The sequence below is a fragment of the Tribolium madens genome, unplaced genomic scaffold (genome assembly GCF_015345945.1).
Source record: "Tribolium madens isolate multiple individuals breed KSU strain unplaced genomic scaffold, Tmad_KSU_1.1 Scaffold_3;HRSCAF=73;Tcas5.2_LG2, whole genome shotgun sequence".
Lineage (NCBI taxonomy): Eukaryota > Metazoa > Arthropoda > Insecta > Coleoptera > Tenebrionidae > Tribolium > Tribolium madens.
The window spans coordinates 7,501,134-7,519,381 of NW_025401006.1; the positions used below are offsets into that span (position 1 = coordinate 7,501,134).

The 18,248-nt window shown below is 32.8% G+C and overlaps 1 protein-coding gene across 2 annotated transcripts in view; it reads left to right on the forward strand.

Annotated features, from left to right (window-relative positions):
• Positions 1 to 3,169, forward strand: part of LOC123006930 (homeotic protein ultrabithorax-like) — an 88,635-nt gene extending 85,466 nt beyond the window's left edge. For both annotated transcript variants that reach the window (XM_044401868.1, XM_044401869.1), the window contains one exon: positions 1,993 to 3,169. The gene's annotated coding sequence lies outside the window, so the exon portion shown is untranslated. The remainder of the gene's footprint in view (positions 1 to 1,992) is intronic.
• Positions 3,170 to 18,248: the final 15,079 nt, after the last annotated feature.

An 18,248-nucleotide genomic window follows, 5' to 3' on the forward strand; every position in this document is an offset into this window, starting at 1 on the left:
AAATCAAAATTATTTATTTAACTAAACCAAGAAAAAAACGGTAAAATTATTTCAAATATTTTAGTTTTGCTACAAAATTTATTTTTTGATAATTGTAATACTCGTACTTTTATATTAAATAAAAATCTTTAGTTTTATAAATAGACAATTTAACAAAAAACATTTCTTAAAGAAAATTATGCATTAATAAGATGAAATTTACAATTTACAAAGCAAACAAATTATTATTAATGTAATAAATTTTTTTGGTAAACTGTCAGGATTGCCAACATATTCAGTCATTGTGGATCACTTTGTATTTTAATTAATTTATAAAATAATTTTATTTTGAAAAATAGTTGAAAAATGGTTTGTAAATTTTTTTATTAAAAAAATTACATTTTCATTTAACTTATATTATAATACGTTATTATACTTCGGCGACCAGCCAATTTTGCCGTGTCGACGTGTCATTTTATATGGCGTTTCATGTGCAGTTAGTTCAAAAACAGACAAACGTTTTCGGATGTCAAGATAATTCGATTACAAATTATCCTGATCGCTCGATACTTACAATGTTGATTATTTCTAGGATATTTAAATATATAAAAATGTTTTTGAATTGTCTTCAAAGATTTGAGCTAAAAATTAATAGTTATTTATGTATTAAGGGCATAATTAAGAGATTATGACATGAGGGAATGTTTAAAGCCCGAGGAAGGAGTGCTTTTAAATTTCCAAGGGCCATAATCGACAGTTATGCCCGTGATACATACAACGTTTTATTCTATTTTATAATTTCTTAAAGATTCAAACAAATATTTAGAAGGAAATCAACTAAAATTTGTGTCCATGCAAATTTTAGTGTTGTGTAAAAAGTTAGCTATTTTGATGTTGTTAAGGTTACTGCATTTGTTTAAAAAAAATAATTATTTTTCAAAATGAACGTTTCTGAAGCAGAAATTGTTTATTCAGAAGAAATTTTACAAGAATTTGAAACTGCTCAGGGAAAATTGATTCTCCATAAATCAAAGGATTTGTATATGAAAGAATATGCCAAGTTTAAGCCAACCGTTGCTTGTCAGATTTTTGACAGATCTGTGCTATAAAAACCAATTTACGCCCTCATTTGGGGGCGTATAAAGATGATTATTGACTAAAATAGAATAAAATCTAAAAAGTCTGTACCTATCACTTTCTAATTCCTTTTTCACAATTGTCTTTGACTTCAGGGACGAATTTTAAAATTTTAAAAAACTGCACATTTGCAACAGAAATTGCTATTAATTAGAATTATTGTTTTTAAAAATTGTTTGTTTCTAGACATGATATTTTTAGATTGATTGATTACTTCCGAGTTTTAAGATTAAATACATACCCACGTATAAAATGTCACAACAAAGTAGTGGACAAGTTCAGTAGTCATAAGGTAACACCAAATTAAATAACTAAATAAGTGGAAATTAACTAAATAATCGGCTTATATTTTAGATGTTTTAGGTATATTTCAAGTAACCTTAATTCAAAGATATTACAAAAAATTGAGATTCCACATTTTCTTAAAAATAGGTCAATATCTTAGTACGAATTTCAATTGTTGCTTAATTTTGAATTAACTACCTAATTTTAAGTCAACTCAAATGGCTTGAAATTTTGTATTTTGAATGAGTTTTTTGTTTTATTGTGCAATTAGCGGTGGTAATTGTTGTGGTATCTGGTTCTCCCCACGAGTCTTGTCTCGGTTCAATATTTTATGCGCGTGTTGATTCGTGGTTTAATAAATCATGGTTCGGTTCCATAAATAATATTTGGAAATCCGTCGACACGTAAGTTATGGGTTATCCTCTGTAAAAACCGTAGGATAGAAGCGTTTGAAGCCTCAAAGTCATGCAATGTGTTGTGCAAGAGAATGCGGTGTAAAACGTTTGGGGTCAACCCTCTCGAAAGCTTGAGGCTTGTTAGTTTTAGTGTTAGATTAGAATTGGCGTTACTAAATGACTGAAATTATTGCAGAGTCCTGACACACGGCATGCCTCAGGCCTTCGACCGGGAAGTTGTCGCCAACCACCGGCCTCATCGACTAAATCGGACCATTGAGAACTGCTCCTACGCCAAACTGGACTTGTGACATGTGTATACTTTAGTGGTTAGTGTATTTATAATCCAAAGTAATTGAATGTTACAGTGACGATATTTTTTGAAGTTTTTTTTCGTTTTGGGAGAACTGGAGAGATGTGCGATCAACTATATACGTAATTGGGTTTATGTGCCATAATTCTGAGGAAAAGTTAACGATATACGTAAATTATAATCCTAGTAGATGTAAGGTCTAAATTATAATTAAGTGACTGAGTATTTTTTCTATTAGAAAATGTTTCATGTACATAATGTTTCGGTAGCTGTGGTCATCAAAGGTCACAAAATACACAAAAATTGTTCAAAACCAGTCATAAAATGTTTTTGTGGTCTTGAACCTGTTTGTCCACTTAAAAACATTTGCAATTTATTATGGATCTCTATTTTTTTGTTACTTTACAATTATAAATATAAGCATAATTACTGTGTAAACTGTAAGGAAATTTTCGAATGGCTGCTGCAGTTTATCGATGTTGTCGAATATTACGATGCTATTTATGCCCAGCCACATTGGAAAATTGCGAATTGTATATAATACAAGACGATTTTTTTGCTATTTTTATAGAGCACCGCTTGTACTAATTTATAAAAATTTTATTTTGTGTAACATAATGTAAATATGAAAATTTTTAAAGTGAACCTCTTTTAAGAATTTATGCAACCTGTGCGTACGTACCTAAAATAGTGCTTAAGAGAAAAATATTTTAAGACGTGTTTTCTTTAGTTTAATTGTTTGAAACGAAAGTACAAGAAATGTATACGTAAATGTACTAATTATACAGAGGAACTCTGTACCTTGCAAACCAGTGTGTTTGGGCTGAAGCTACATCTTCGTAATCCTAAAACTTTGTACATAAGCTGTAAAATTTTCATAGGGTAAGGATAAAATGTATACTGTTCATCTAGAGTATTGTTTGTTTTTCTTTCTCGTTTTTATCGACATTTTGTTGCTTATTTGTTGCTCAAAGATTCTTTTTCCATGTAATATACGCTCCTTACCTTCTCTGTCGTCTATGTGTGACTGTAATTTATTTTAATAAAAGTCATGTTCTAATCCATTTTTTTCATTTAAACCAACGAACAAAGACGAAAAAGTTGTATTTGTTCAGTAGCCAGGAAAGCAATCAGCTTCAGTAAATAATAATTTTCAGCGAGGTGCATGCTGAAGCCGAACATATATTAGAGCTGCAATGAATCAGAGTTTCAGTTAAATCCACCTTGATGAATGTTTTTGGCTTCATGCCTGTATAAATCCTCAATGCATACCAATGAAGTACGCTCTATTCCAATTTAAGTAGCGACACATAAATATCCTTTTTCTCTGTCTTTCTCCTAGACGACATAAGATTTTTCCCTTCTTTCATTTCCACTATTCAAATTTTTATTAATTATTTCACCGACAAAAATTCGCTCTTGTTCGGCATGCATGCAACACCTGGTAGCGCCATCCCTCATCGCTGTCAGACGGCTGATTGCCTCACACCGCAAATCTACCCCTACCGGAGGGGATGCTTCCACCCCCGAGTCCCGACTAAATTCGTATACGTTCATTTCACAGTTTAATCCTTGTGGATTATTACAACCTGCATGCAATTTGATAGAGTGTTGTGCGGTTTCTTGCCCTGGAATAGATGGACCCCACATATCATAATGACCAGAGGTGCGCTGCCGTAAGAGCGGATGCAGTAAAACGTTGTTTATTGGAAGGCGCATGATTTATTTCCGGTTTTATTGTGTTTTATTCGAGCACGGATCTATAATGTGTGATGCTTACACCTTTTTAATCCACACATCATCTCCTCTCTGTATCCATCATTAAGAATAAATCGAATATGCATCATTTTGACAAAGAACCATTTGATTTAAATGACGATAAACAAGTTCTAAACTAGTTATGTATAGACACCGAAATAATGTTTTGTTTTGTTCTATAAATATGTTAACTTTTGAACGTGTTTGCTGTTTTTTGTGTTGTAGCATTGGTTTGAGCTTCCATTTTTAACTTTAACAGAAAAAATGGAAAATTTTCTAACAAAAAGAAGTAATAGAAGAAAGAAACCAGTAGATCGGATGTGAAGATTAGTTAGAAAGAGAGACTACCTCTAATTATTATTATCAATTATGGACACGGAAAGGCTGTGGGAGACAATGGAAATTATTCTACAAGTTGCTGTTGCAAAATTTCTGATTAGAGCAATGCGTTGCATACACAAGTGCTTTCTTGACTTAGTCATATTGTCGTCACTTCGTCAGCACATCCATTGATGGAATCAAACCTTCAAAAACGTGTAAATATGACGGAATGATGAATTTTCATAAGGGATTGCAATCACATGCATATAATAGATGGCAATAAACAGTGCATATTGATGAGAATTTAATAACACATGTTGACCTCTGTATGAAAATATCCGAATATCCGAAATAGCTGATTACAATCAATATTAGAATGCAATTCCCGGCTTAAATTACGATCTTGATTAGCTTATGCATTTGTAACTAGTCACAGTCCAGTATGCATGCATCCCAATCAATCTCTGGGAAAGCATCGTCATTTCGGGCATTTAGAGAGGCGAAGCTCTATAAATTTGAATAAGAAGCGTATGCATATTCATCATAGATCTCGATGGCCGCTTAGGCGGTGAGTTTGAGAATGTGGCTCACGCATGCAGCTACGTGTGCAGGTCTACCATCGCCATCCCCTCGCTCTGACTCCATCCCTGAGCGTGACTCCGCATACGCAATGAGCACGCACCCTGAAAAATGTCAATTTGTTCTTCATTAATACGGGATATTAGTTCTGACAACGTCGTAAATCCACCTAATGAGTTTTAAGGTATCTCGCAGTTCCCACTTCGCCACCCTGCTTTAATAATTATAGTCACGATAATCGACGCTACCAAAGGTAATATAAGTTCTAATTTCTAGTTGAGAGAAAGAAACCAATAAGGACATAGTACGATCACGCAGAACGGGAAGACATTGATGAAGAGAAATGGTGGAGTCGCCGGATAGTCGGATAGCGTGCATCAGGCCAAGAGTGATAAATGCCCCGCGTGGTCTTGCTTGAATACTTAATGTTTGATTGCTACACGACATACTATGGACAATTTAACAATCTAATAGAGATATATGAGCGGGAGCTCAAAACGCGGTCAAGAAACATAAACATTTTATGGTTACGGCTTTCGCAACAATGCGAATTTTTATCCATTTTATTGCTTTATTCAGTGATGATGAAAACAAAAGTTTTGGATCTCAAACAAAATAATATAAAGACATTTATCTGAGCAAAATTGTTTTATATTTCAAAATTACTATTATAACTAAAATTAGCTTGTTTTTTTTTGTTTACTAGGTGTTTTTAAACAACCTCACTCTGAGTAGCCAGTTTGGGTTATTATAAGATTTTTCAAGTTGTATTTTTGACCATTATACAACGTTTAAAAATCAGTCTTAAAACTTTTCTGTGGACAACATAAGACATTGTGGTAAGTACTAACGTCTTTAAGGCAATCATTAGATTAGAAAAATTACTGAAGAAGAGCTAATTGTTTTCAAAACAAATTCTGTGTTATATTTATGCAGACATTAATTCCTACTTAGTGAATTAAATAAAATTAATGATTAATGATAATTAATGAAAATAGAAATAAAAAATACATTAAATTAAAAATGAAAAAAGTAAGAATTTTAGTATATACGACGACTACTGAAGTAATTTTTAGCAACAAAAATGAAACAATAATTTACGTTTTATTAGATTATACCAGGTATTCACCATACTTCCTTTTTATTCAAAAAGTATGGAACCAAACGTTGTTTGTTTAAACTATTTATTAAAAAAAAATTAATTGATGAATGATAAAGTACTATAAAAATGTGATGTTTTACCAAGAATATAATTTTTCGAAATTTTGTTTTCTTTTATCTACAATTTTTTTTATTAAACGGCAACCCACTATAAAACCATTTCTCTCATGAAAGTTATGATCTGAGGATTACAATTATTTACTTCATATTTAATTAACAAAAGTTACATAAATTGCAATTTTGACAAAAAAAATTGCATAACCCAAAAACAAAACAAAATTTTGTTCTCAAAATCTGATCACATTTTTTATATTACTTTAATTTATATTAATTATTATTTTCTGGAGAAAAATTACTAAAAAAAAACGCTTGGTTCCATACTTTATACATTATATCCTGTATAATTTAAAATTTTTATAAAATATTTGTTTGAAAAGTGTTCTGTAGGTACTACATTAAAATTTTTCATTACTTATGTTTAAACGGTTTGTTTATTGCATTGAGCTCACCTATATACCTATCACGTGTAACAGAAATAAATGCACTAGTTTTAACCACGTGTAGAGTCCACCATAGACAACAATTTTTTTATGTACCATTTTTTCAAAAACGTAATAGTTACTACGTATCATGTCACCCATACAGCTACTAAACAAAATCAATTGAAAAATGATGATTTGTTTTTCGGTTAAAACAAACAATTTTATAGTTGTTTTTAATTTTATTCGAAAATACCTAAGTTTAATCTTCATTAATAATTATTATTTTAACAATAAATATATATTTTGTCATTAAGTTTGTGTGCAAGAACAGTGTTTTCGAATAATTATTTTGACATAATCACACAAATACTAGCTGTTTATTGTTAAACGATTTGAAACTTCATGGCTTTCACACTCCATGCAAGACAAAAACGTAATAAGAACCGGATTAATTTGTGCATTGTAAATTTCGTATAACTCACCAAAATGTTTATTTTGATCTAATCCGTGATCTCAAAGACACTGCACAGCAATTAATAACAATATCTTGAAAAACACATTTGGAACAGTTTTTATGATATTCACGATACGCTATCACAATGTCCACGTACGTGGACATCTGTACTTGTAAAACAATGGGCAATTTATTACAAAATTGGATAAGTTTAATAACCAAACGTAAACAATACCGATCAGACTTGAACTTAAAACTGCAATTATTGTTAACATAAAACGCGTTTGTCGCTCTTCTCTGGTCGAAACTCTCAATAAACACCTCGCAAAAATGTGACAAATAAATTCACGACCACAGTTTCTTTTGTTTTTCTATTTCAAAAAAATATCGCTTTCGAAAAAATGGTAGGTTTTTATGGACGCGCTAGTGAATTACCAGTAAACCAGCGAGGTCATAATAAAGCGTTTACCGGTCGTGTGATGTATAAGATTTTTTAGTAGGTATACTGAAAAAGTTATTTATAAGCAAATAATTTGGGATATTAATTTAAATAATTTTTTTTTGTATTTGTACGTATTTATTAAAAAGTAGGTAACTATTTCTTCCAGGTATTTTCTTATTTTATTTTTTTAACAATAATTTTTATCTTGGAAATTGGTTCCTGTTTAGCAGGTTTTGGGTTTTCATCCTAGATTTATGAATATTTTACTATTAGTTATGAGTCGTACGTTTTCCAAGTGTTTTCTGTTGTTAATTCGGGGAATGGTAAAAACCGTTGCGACAAACACGTAAGAAGCATTTGCGAATCCGGCACACTATAAAGATAATAATGTTGTCTAGTTTGAGCCCCGGGGCACATCACGCTAGCAGGAACCGAGGAATGTCGTCGTCTGAGCGCATTCCATCAAATGTAGCTTCCTAGTCGCATTACGGAACTTGCGAAATATGCCAACGCCTTCCAGGAATTTACTATTCCACGACAGTAATAAATACCACAAGTTGGTCTCATCAACGGTAAACGCCGCCACCAATTTTCACAAAATTATATAAGGGCGATTTAAATCGAACGAGAACAAATTGTTCCAACTAGGACTTGTGCCAGTTGAACTTTGCCACTCTTAAATCAGACCACGTTTTGTCCAGGAGAAAATTAAGGTGGACATTTCTCTTTCCTATGGACAGCTGAATTGAAACACTTGTGATATATGCTTAGTGTTAGATATCACGACCAGTACCAATGTTATTTAACTAGCCATTACGTTAAACGTCTCTGCCAGGACTTGTTCAGCATAAAATTGAAGTATATTCCAATATTGCGAAAAATTAGACTAAAATTTGTCGAGTAACAAATCTTTCTTAGATCCTTTTATTTCTATTTTTGATCGCCTTCTTGGCATTTTCTGATAGAACACTTGCAATATAACATCTATGGTTGAGTAAGACTTATAGGGTCGAAATTTCACGGGAGGAAAACTCTACGAGAGACAGGAGAGAAATGATGGCGAGCGAAATCGTTTGCTGAATATCAAGCAGTCTTAGGGACAACGTCTTTGATATAAACCGGGCATCGCGGTCTCAAAAGAATTTATTGGATGAGGATAAAAATTTCTAGATTGCATTTCTACATTTAAATGATTTCAGTTGGGAGTACTTTGTGCAAACATTTTTATTAATAAATTGTGGGTGGGTTTGAGACATTAGAAGGCTATACACGTAGTGCACATTTTATTATAGTTGATTTGCGTGAGACCGTTAAGTCCGAGTGGGGTTATAGAGAAAACTAAGGGAATTTGATTCAGTTTGTGTGGGAAACTAGTGAGGAATTAGTTTCAGATAGGTGCGAGTGCATTTTAATTAACGATTTACCAAAAAGTAAACACGTAGTAACAATTAATGTGATGTGACTTGGATGAGTGATAAGTGAGCCAAACTGTGTAAATATTTCGTCTTTCGTAAGTGTGATATTATCCGGCAATCCATCCGATTGGTCCGTAAATCGTTCGAAAAATCTCGAGATAAACAACAATGATCTAGTAGTGCGAAAGGTTAAGCTCCCGAATGGCCTTTGGGTCATCATTTCGGAAATCTTGTCGATCCCGTGTAAAAATTCCAGAATAAACACGCCATTTCCTTGATCGACACGTCCAGTTTTACGACTTTGGCAAAGTGCATCCAGGAAACATCCTTCCTCTTCTGGAATAATCAAACCTTCTATATCCGATTACAAAGCTCGATAAGGTTGTTATTTATGCCGTCCGAAGTGCGCATTTATTCTCTCCCAAATGTTTATATCTTCATTCGTCGTGTTGACAATAATTCATTTCAAAGTGAGATTACAATTTCCATTCCAGTGTTTCTTACAGCAAACTCTAGGAAGACAATAAGAAAAAACAAAAAGAACGGACGGCTCGTGAGTTATTGTGTGTAAGATAAACGGGTCCGCTCCAGCTCGAAATGAAGTCTGGCGGGAAATTTATACCCGGCCCTGCTGCAATATCTCCAGTAGAACAGAATTGGACTAGCTTCGAGGAAAATAGGCTACTGCGGGAGACGCATTTTAAATTAGCTTTTTATTGGGGGCTGTTTGAGGGCTATGACTTTTATCGACCGAAGAGAAACACTTGAAATTATCATATCTGGGAAATGTCGCAAGAGTGGCCGACCAGGTGATGGGATCATAGGCCGAACTCGTAAATCTAGGAGGCCCTGGGCGGGACCAGAACAAGTGCTAGCCAGATAACCTCTTTGCTCCACACTCACTCATTCTTGCAGTGGACATGTTGAGATCTTGTCAGGCGAAATTTTTTCTCTTAGATAGGCTATCTGACTTCGTTAGCCCGCTTGTGATTCATTTCTTAATACTTGCCCTAATTTCATTTCCAAGAATTATTTTAATACTCCGAGTTGTTACCGCATAATTGTACAGCAGATTTAATGGAACAATACATAATTTATCTAGTTTCACGACAATTTCAATTTAAAGGATATCTCATTTACAAATGAAGACAATACAGAAAATTAATTGGTTAATTTTTTATTTAATATCTACCTATTATGAAATCGTTTAGTTCGTTAAATATTAAACTTGAAAATTAAATATAACACTGTAAAACAGGTGATTTTTAATTGATTTCAATACGATTTATTAGTCTTAGTTTTATTTCTTAAAGTATTAAAGAATGTTTTTGTTCTATTTTACCTTTTGTTTTATTTTACCTTTCTTCTGTTTATTTGCTTTATTCACTTTTTTATTTATTTCCTGTTTATTCTACACGTTAAATTAGGTAGTATTTTATTTAATTTTTAATTATACAGACTGCTTCTGAATTCGCTCTCCAGAAAAAAATGTAAGGTAAGATATCGGGAGCATGGGAAAAATGTTAAAAGATTCTACCTATAAAAATTAGTTTTTTTTTTTTCATGTTTCTGGTATCTTATCTCACTTGAAATTTTTTTCTGAGATGCAAGTTCTGAAATATCCTGTATATTTAAATAAAGACCATTTTTTATTATTACGAGTATTGGCTTTTACCTGTGTTTTGGTTATTACCCAAATATTGTTTATTGTTTTTGACCTTAAGGACTTAAAGCTTTCTGACAGTAAAAAATATTGTGTCTTTGTAGAGGTGTGCGTTATTGACAAAAAAATAAATCACTTTGATTTAAGACTTTTTGCTATCAGAAACAAGCACGCAACTTTTGCGTTATAAAAAGTTTGTTTTCCGAAAGTTTTGACGCTGAATTATGAGAACTCAGTATATTGAGATGGCTGAATGGGTTTTTTATTTTTGTTGTTGATTGTCGATTAGAGAAATTTGAGTTTACTTTGGTCCTTGATGCACTTTATACTTCATACGATGTGGTGAAAAGGATACTTATCCTTAAAAAGGGCTCGGTGTTTGAAGTGGTGGCTTTTTGCTTACCCTTATTTATAGCACACACTCAGGAATGCTATTGACACATCTACGTATAGAGATTTATGCTAAAAGCTATTACTAGAGAGGCGTTTGACCATTAATCACATTAGGGTTTCACCCCTTGTAAGATCATCGTCCACTTCCCTTTGTAAAAAAATTTTTCTTATGCAAATAAGATTTTGATCGAAAAATCCTGAAACGTCATCAGTCTTTCTTTTGGAATAGTGTTGGAAAGTGTCGGGATTTCATCCGCAATAAATAATCATTTGTCATTCAGATCTAGAACGCACAATAACACACCGTATCCCCGATATATCATAAATCCCCACAAAGCTGCGAAATGTAATATGAGTTGTATTTCTCTTCCCTCCTTGCTCCGATGTCCACTGAGGAGATATTGGTTTTTTTGTGGTGCTGGTGCCATCTTGAGCTTGCTGCAGCCTGCAGCAATTCATCTCGTTTTTCGTTCATATTTTCTTGCGTCTGCAGAACGTTTTATTAAAAATACTACGCATCAGCGGCCAGTTGCGATCGGCAGAATTTTTCGGCGAAAAAAATTTTCTTGCACGTTTTAAATTAGGGTTTAAATTAAAATCGAGTGGGGATCGGCGCAGGAGCACGGACCCAGTAAAGGAGCAAGAGAGAGACTCTTCGGCATGACAGAGACGAATGGGTTTCATTTCACGCTGGGTCTCCCGCCCCGCGCCCGACAGCCCCGCATGATTTACCGGGCTACAATGTGGTAACCCATGATTTATCGCTGCCGAATGGCGGGCTCGCGACTGCCGAGCTTCAAAACCCCGGACTATGGCCGCTTTCCACTCTTCTACCACTATCCGACCAAATTACCATATTTATTCGACGAGTTATTTTTTCACAGAAAAAAAGAAAAACACAAGGATGGGGTCCACAAACCCTCGGGATCAAGGAATCCACCGATAGCACCAAAGACTCACTAAAAATATCAATTTTCACATTTTATTCTAATGGAAAGTATTTTGTAATTTTAGATAAAAATTAGTAACAGATTCTTGAGCTCATCATTTTGGGGAAATATATTTTTAGAAAAAAACTGCTAATCATTTTTTTTGACTAATTACAAAAATCATATCTGCGTTATTATAGAAGATATTATACGTTTGAAAGAAGGATATTCCTATATAGCAGATCTAGAAAAATTTGGAAAAGAGTCAAGAACTTTTATTGCTCTCACAGCTAGACGTAAATACCTTTACCATAAATATGTCGAAACCCAACACCGCAGGTCAAAATTTACCAGAAGGTGATGACACTCATCAAGTGATAACCTAACTCTATTTTCAAAAGTTCGTATTTTAAAGAAAATTTAGAAAAATCATATCTGCGTTATTATGGAAAGTATTATAAGTTTGAGAGAAGGATATTATATAGTAGATCTAGAAAAATTTGGGAAAGAGTCAAGGACTTTTATTGCTCTCACAGCTAGACGTAAATACCTTTACCATAAATATGTCGAAACCCAACACCGCAGGTCAAAATTTACCAGAAGGTGATGACACTCATCAAGTGATAACCTAACTCTATTTTCAAAAGTTCGTATTTTAAAGAAAATTTAGAAAAATCATATCTGCGTTATTATGGAAAGTATTATAAGTTTGAGAGAAGGATATTATATAGTAGATCTAGAAAAATTTGGGAAAGAGTCAAGGACTTTTATTGCTCTCACAACTAGACGTAAATACCCTTACCATGAATATGTCTAAACCCAAACACCGCAGGTTAAAATTTACCAGAAGGTGAAGACACTCATAAAGTGATTACCTAACTCTATTTTCAAATATTTCTAGATCTACTATACCGGCACTTTTTTGCGTAAAAAAGCTTTTCTTAAAAATAAGCTCGACAATGTATCCTTCAGTGTTTTCAAAACCTTTTAGTTTTAGAGACACTCTATATGAAAGTCAAAAATGAATAAACATTAACTTTTTTCCTAATTGAAAAAGTTTACAAATCTTGGAAGTTTGTTTAAATTAGAATAGTAATAATAATAATAATTTGTATGTATCACAAATGTAGGGTCATTTTCAGAGATCTGAAGAATGTGATTAAAGTTGGGGCATTTTTGAAAATAAATGTTTTCTGCAATAAACAGAAATCAGAAATTGCTAAATATGAATTAGCTCGATTCGGATTTGTTTTAAAAGTTCATTGAATCTAATTTCAACCAAAATCTGAGAAGATATATTGGTTAAAAGCAAGCGCAGGACTGAGCCTTCCTCTTTGTAATTCATAATCCTGAAAATCCTTATGCGATCCTTTTTGTGTATTGTGCGCCCAGTGGTCTTAGTAACCGGTTAAAACATTTCCGATGTCGTGTCTGTTGATTTGTTCATACAGTAAAATAGATGAGAAATGTGTTCAGCGGCGTCATTCAACCTGCATAACCGGCACGAAGGAGCATTTTGAACTTCCACCAGAGATCAAAGCATCAGATCTCAGGTCTCTTAATAACCCGAGTTGGCCAAGCTCGAGCCATGTTCCAGAATATGGACACTAATAATATTGTTGTCGAGTACATCTAAAGAGCATATAATTGTTGGCGTCCATAAACATCTCGAACCACGATTGCACTCGATAAAAAACAACCTATCCAACTATAATGACAATTTAATATTAATATTGTCCTGGTGATTTATCGGGCACAGTTAATGAGCAGGTTGTGTTATTTATGAGGTGGATTTTTCCTGTCCCGTGAATCTGATTTAATTGAGATGATTATTGTGATAATAAATTATAGCTGATTATTCGAAGCTACTTTTTCTATTTTTTTTTGTGGTTTTCGGGTGGAAAGTGGAGTGGGTGCACGTGCACAAGCCAGTACAGTTCGATTTAGGGCTTATATTAATGCGCAGCCACGACGGAGACGACATTCAGGCAGCCATGATTCAAAGTGAACGATGTTCGGACTTAGCCCAAGTTTGTGCAACTTTCGAGCCCCACGCTAAAGAAAGAAGGATTTATGAGAAGGTTTTTTTCTTATTCGAGCCTGCTTGCTTCCTTCCTTCCATACATCGATTTGTCTTCTTTTTGTCGTTTAGCATTTAACAATGATTTATCTCGGAAGACAACGAATGGATCACCTGCACTCTCATATCGAAAAGCGGACAAAATATATCTAGATTTACAACTAATCGAATCAGGTGCTAAGTCAACAAAGTCTGAGCTCTTAATCATCACAATACCTAAAGGAATTTTAAAAGCTTCCAGCAGTGATGTGCTATTGTGCCCTGAAATTTCTTAGCAACATTTGAACATCACGTTATTTAAATTCAAAAGGGTTGGAACACTGCGATAAAAAACATTAATAGAAGCACAGATATGACGTTATAATTTTACCAATAAAACAACAAAATTATCATTTTTAATTAATACAAAATTATTTTCAAAATTATATTTTTGAAGAGCTGTTGATAGAAAAACTATGAGGCTATTTAAAAAAAGCAATACCCAAAATTAATGATGGAGTGTTCATTCTCCTCTTTTTAGAGAACACTAATTCTTAGTCAACCTACCCCCTCAAAGGGGTTAGTTGATGTTATCCTAGGGGTACCTATAATAATCATGGGGTAAAAAAAAGGTTATTCTTGAACTCTTAGATATGGTACTTAAAAAAATGAACTTGCATTATAAAATTAACATAAATAAACCTACCTCTAACAAAACAACAAACAACTCTCCAATCACTTTATTGTCGTAAAAGTCTTGTCTTATTTTTAGTTCCATTAGATTTTTTTTCTTAGGAGTGTCTGCGTAAGTGGTGCTTTTCCGTTTCGGGATATTTTTTCTATTCTCTAAACATTGTTCAGTTTTAGGAAAAGGTTTTTTCTTTTTTGGGAATAGTAAAGGAAGCAGTAAATTAAATTAGATAATTAGATAATAATTAGAGATTAGATAATTGAGGCGTCACATTTGGTAGAGTTTTGGATTCAGATGAACGTAGAGCTTCGGGGATCTTTAAATTTTCTCGATTTTCGTGTATAGAATTTGATATTTCATCAAGAACAGAACAAGTCATACAGCCTTGAAAGAAGTTAGTCAACCAAACCCAGACGAGATTTTTGTTTTCAACTACATGTCAAAACTAAACATTGATGCTAACTTGAAAAAAATGCTTACGTAGGACTAAGAATAACTACAAAACTATTACATGAATTAATAGAAAAATAATTAATAATAAATTTATAGAAATCACATTAAAGATTGTAGTTAGAAATATTTTACTTACACTTGAGTGCAAAAGAATGTGCAAATTGATTTTTTTTATAATGTAATTTGGCCTGTTAATAAATGCCAGTTTTTTGACGTTGTCTTTGTCGCAATTCACAATTACATAATTGTCAAGCAACTTTCAAACTTCTATGAAGTTTTTCCATGTTTTTCCATTTCGTTTTTAACACTGACTATGGACACTGCACTGGCAAGACCACCAAATAAGACATTTTTTTTTTGATAATTTTCTAACCTTTTGGAAACAACCTTGTTCACACTATGAAATCTCTGAAAATTTTGACAATTCTGTTTTTGACAATTTGCGTTTTTTTGCACTTAAGTGTACTTGTTGCATTATCCAAAAATGTGTCGTATTCGCAAATTAGTCAAGTCAGGGGTAGATACTCTTAATTCCGTTATTTTTCTATACATAGGGTTGATATACGTTGCCATTTCTAGCACCATTTTGTCATTTTTCATAATATCTTTTCTGTATGGAAAATTAAAGTTGTTTGGTTCTTTTGCAATATGATCAGGTCAGGTGTAATTATAACACAGATTTTTCTCTTGCAGAGAAATTAAGTGCTTGTGTATTATTTTACCTTAATTTTAAAACATGTAGTTTCGTGGTAGCCAAAATTGTAAAGCAATTGTATTATTTTTGTTACATTTCAATTTAAAAATGTATTGGTATTGTTACGGTATCTTTTAATAAAAAAAAAAACAATTTTTTATCTTGTATCATATCAAAATCCAGTTCATCTATATTTATGTCTTCATTAAAATTAATTTACAACTTGAACCTTAAAAAGAAACACCTAGATATAATACATAATTTTTTAAGATGCATTCCTACTAAATGCTAGTTGCGTAGGAGCTTCATTTTCGATGTGAAGATTTATTCTTCGTTCGGCTGTCTCACAAATCATTTTTATCATTGGAATTAAAAATTAATTAAAAATCCATCTCCTAATCAGAAGAATTAATTCTTCGAAGCATATGCAGCACACCATAATTTTAATTTAATTCCACAATCATCACCTTTTCAGGAAGTAACAAATCATCTCATGCCCATTCTAACGATTTCCTTATATTTATGGCAATTAAAAAAAAATTGTTGAATGCAATTAGTCACGAGTTGATTGATGCTGAAAGCTCGTCCTACTTTCAGCACTTTAAGGACGAGCCTCCCCGTTCCGGATAAAGCGATATTTAACCGAAACACATAAAATCAAATCACTCGTCTTTACGGCACCATAACAGCCCTCTTCTGTAACCTAAGATTTCAACCTCGGAAGCTCGCGTGCGCCTCTAGTTTATGAAGTACTAAACTCGATTCCCGAGATCGTCCCGACTGCAACAGAGCTTTCGAGCTTTAGCATTTACGAAACAAGGATAGAGGTACTTCCCACAGGCACGGAGCTCTCTGGTGAACAACAAGTGTGCCCTTAACATAACTGTTACTATAAACATAATTTCAGCGTGAACACTTTTATTTCATGGCGGATTCTTAAAATGAGCCGATATTGACCCGAAGTGAAATGATAATGAAGAGCTTTACGACCTGATGTAACGGCAGCTTTTCCGAATTCGTTTTAATCAATTTCTAGTCACAAGCCGCGAAATTAGCAAGCGATTAGTTTTCCTCTAACCGTCCGAATGTAAGTCAGTAGGCAGGTAGTCGTATTATTGCCGAATAAGTTACAATCCTGTTGGCATTCAGCACACTATTTAAATACCTAATGGTTCCCACCCAATGCTAACTACTTGAAAAGTTATAGCTTCGAGTGAGATCAGTGGCGTCGATGCTTCCTCCCCAATTACCAAACAATCGCTTTTTCGAATTTCGAACGCCGCCACTGTATCATAAAGTTGCAAGTGCGAACATGCAACACATATATCTACCAGTATTGAGATATCAGGACGAGGTTGAAAAAATACTGCACTACTTTTTGTCGGAATTAATGATTGTGGTTTTCATTCATGCATCGGTGGAGTTTCGCTTGGATTTATTGCGATTTTTCTTTCATATATTTTTCTTTGATGTAAGGTTTTTATGATTATTTATTGACGACGCCATATTTTTTACTTGACGACATTGTCAATGAAATAATAACTGATGTTAAATAATGTGGGAGAGTCGGGTGTAATTTGAATTATGCTAATCATAAGTGCATTCGAACATTTCATTTCATACTTGCCTTCGCTGTAATTAGGAATAATTACATCTTTTTACACACAGTTTTGAAAAGCTCCTGTAGTAGGTATTAATTAATTAATTGATATATCAATCAGAAAATGTGTTTGCATGTAAAACCTGTTAAGTAGCTCCCAGTTATAATTAAATAACTAATTACTCAATAGTCTACCAGTTAGACATTTGAGATAATATGCTAAACACGTAGAATAACTTCTAAAATATTCTTAGATTATCTAGAGGTATTGTAATAACTTCATTAAAATAGCCAAAAAAAATATTTTTAACGATCGTTTGTTTTTCTGTAACTGGTTTAACAGTAATAAAGTTTTGCTTATCTCAGATTCGTGTCAAATACGAAAAGAAAGTCATTAATAATGTAACAGGACGAATGTAAAATATGGATACACAGTTTGGCAATAATTAAAAAATGTTGCTTTTATTTTTGTTATATTACCTATGTTTTTGTTTGAATTTATTATCATTTATGTACACTATTGGTTACAAATATGTATTTAAGATATTAGGTTTTTAGAATCAAGGTTATTTTTACAAAATATATTTTCGGTATTTAAAAAGTTTATAAGAACTTTAAAGATACTTTTGTTGACATTGAGTGAATATCCTGTACATATTTTAAAGTTAGGTAATACCTAAACAGAAAATTCTAACAAACACTTTAGCAGATATTAGCTGATACTAGCAAAATTTTGAAATGTAATTCTTATATCGGGTGAGTCCAAAAATCGAACAAGCTTAAAGGTTAAAGAATTACATTAGAAAAATAAATAAAAATAAGCATTAGAAGACCATTAGAAGACCCGATAATAAATAACAAATCCCTAAAAAAACAGTAAAAATAACTTCATTCTACAATTTATAAAATTGCCCTAAGTAAATATTTACAAAATTTTGCCGGTCAACTATGAGAAAACTAATAAAATTACTTATTTTTTAATGGCAACATATCAAATACCTTTCTATGTTATCAGAAAAACAAATAGTACTTTGAGAATTTGTCA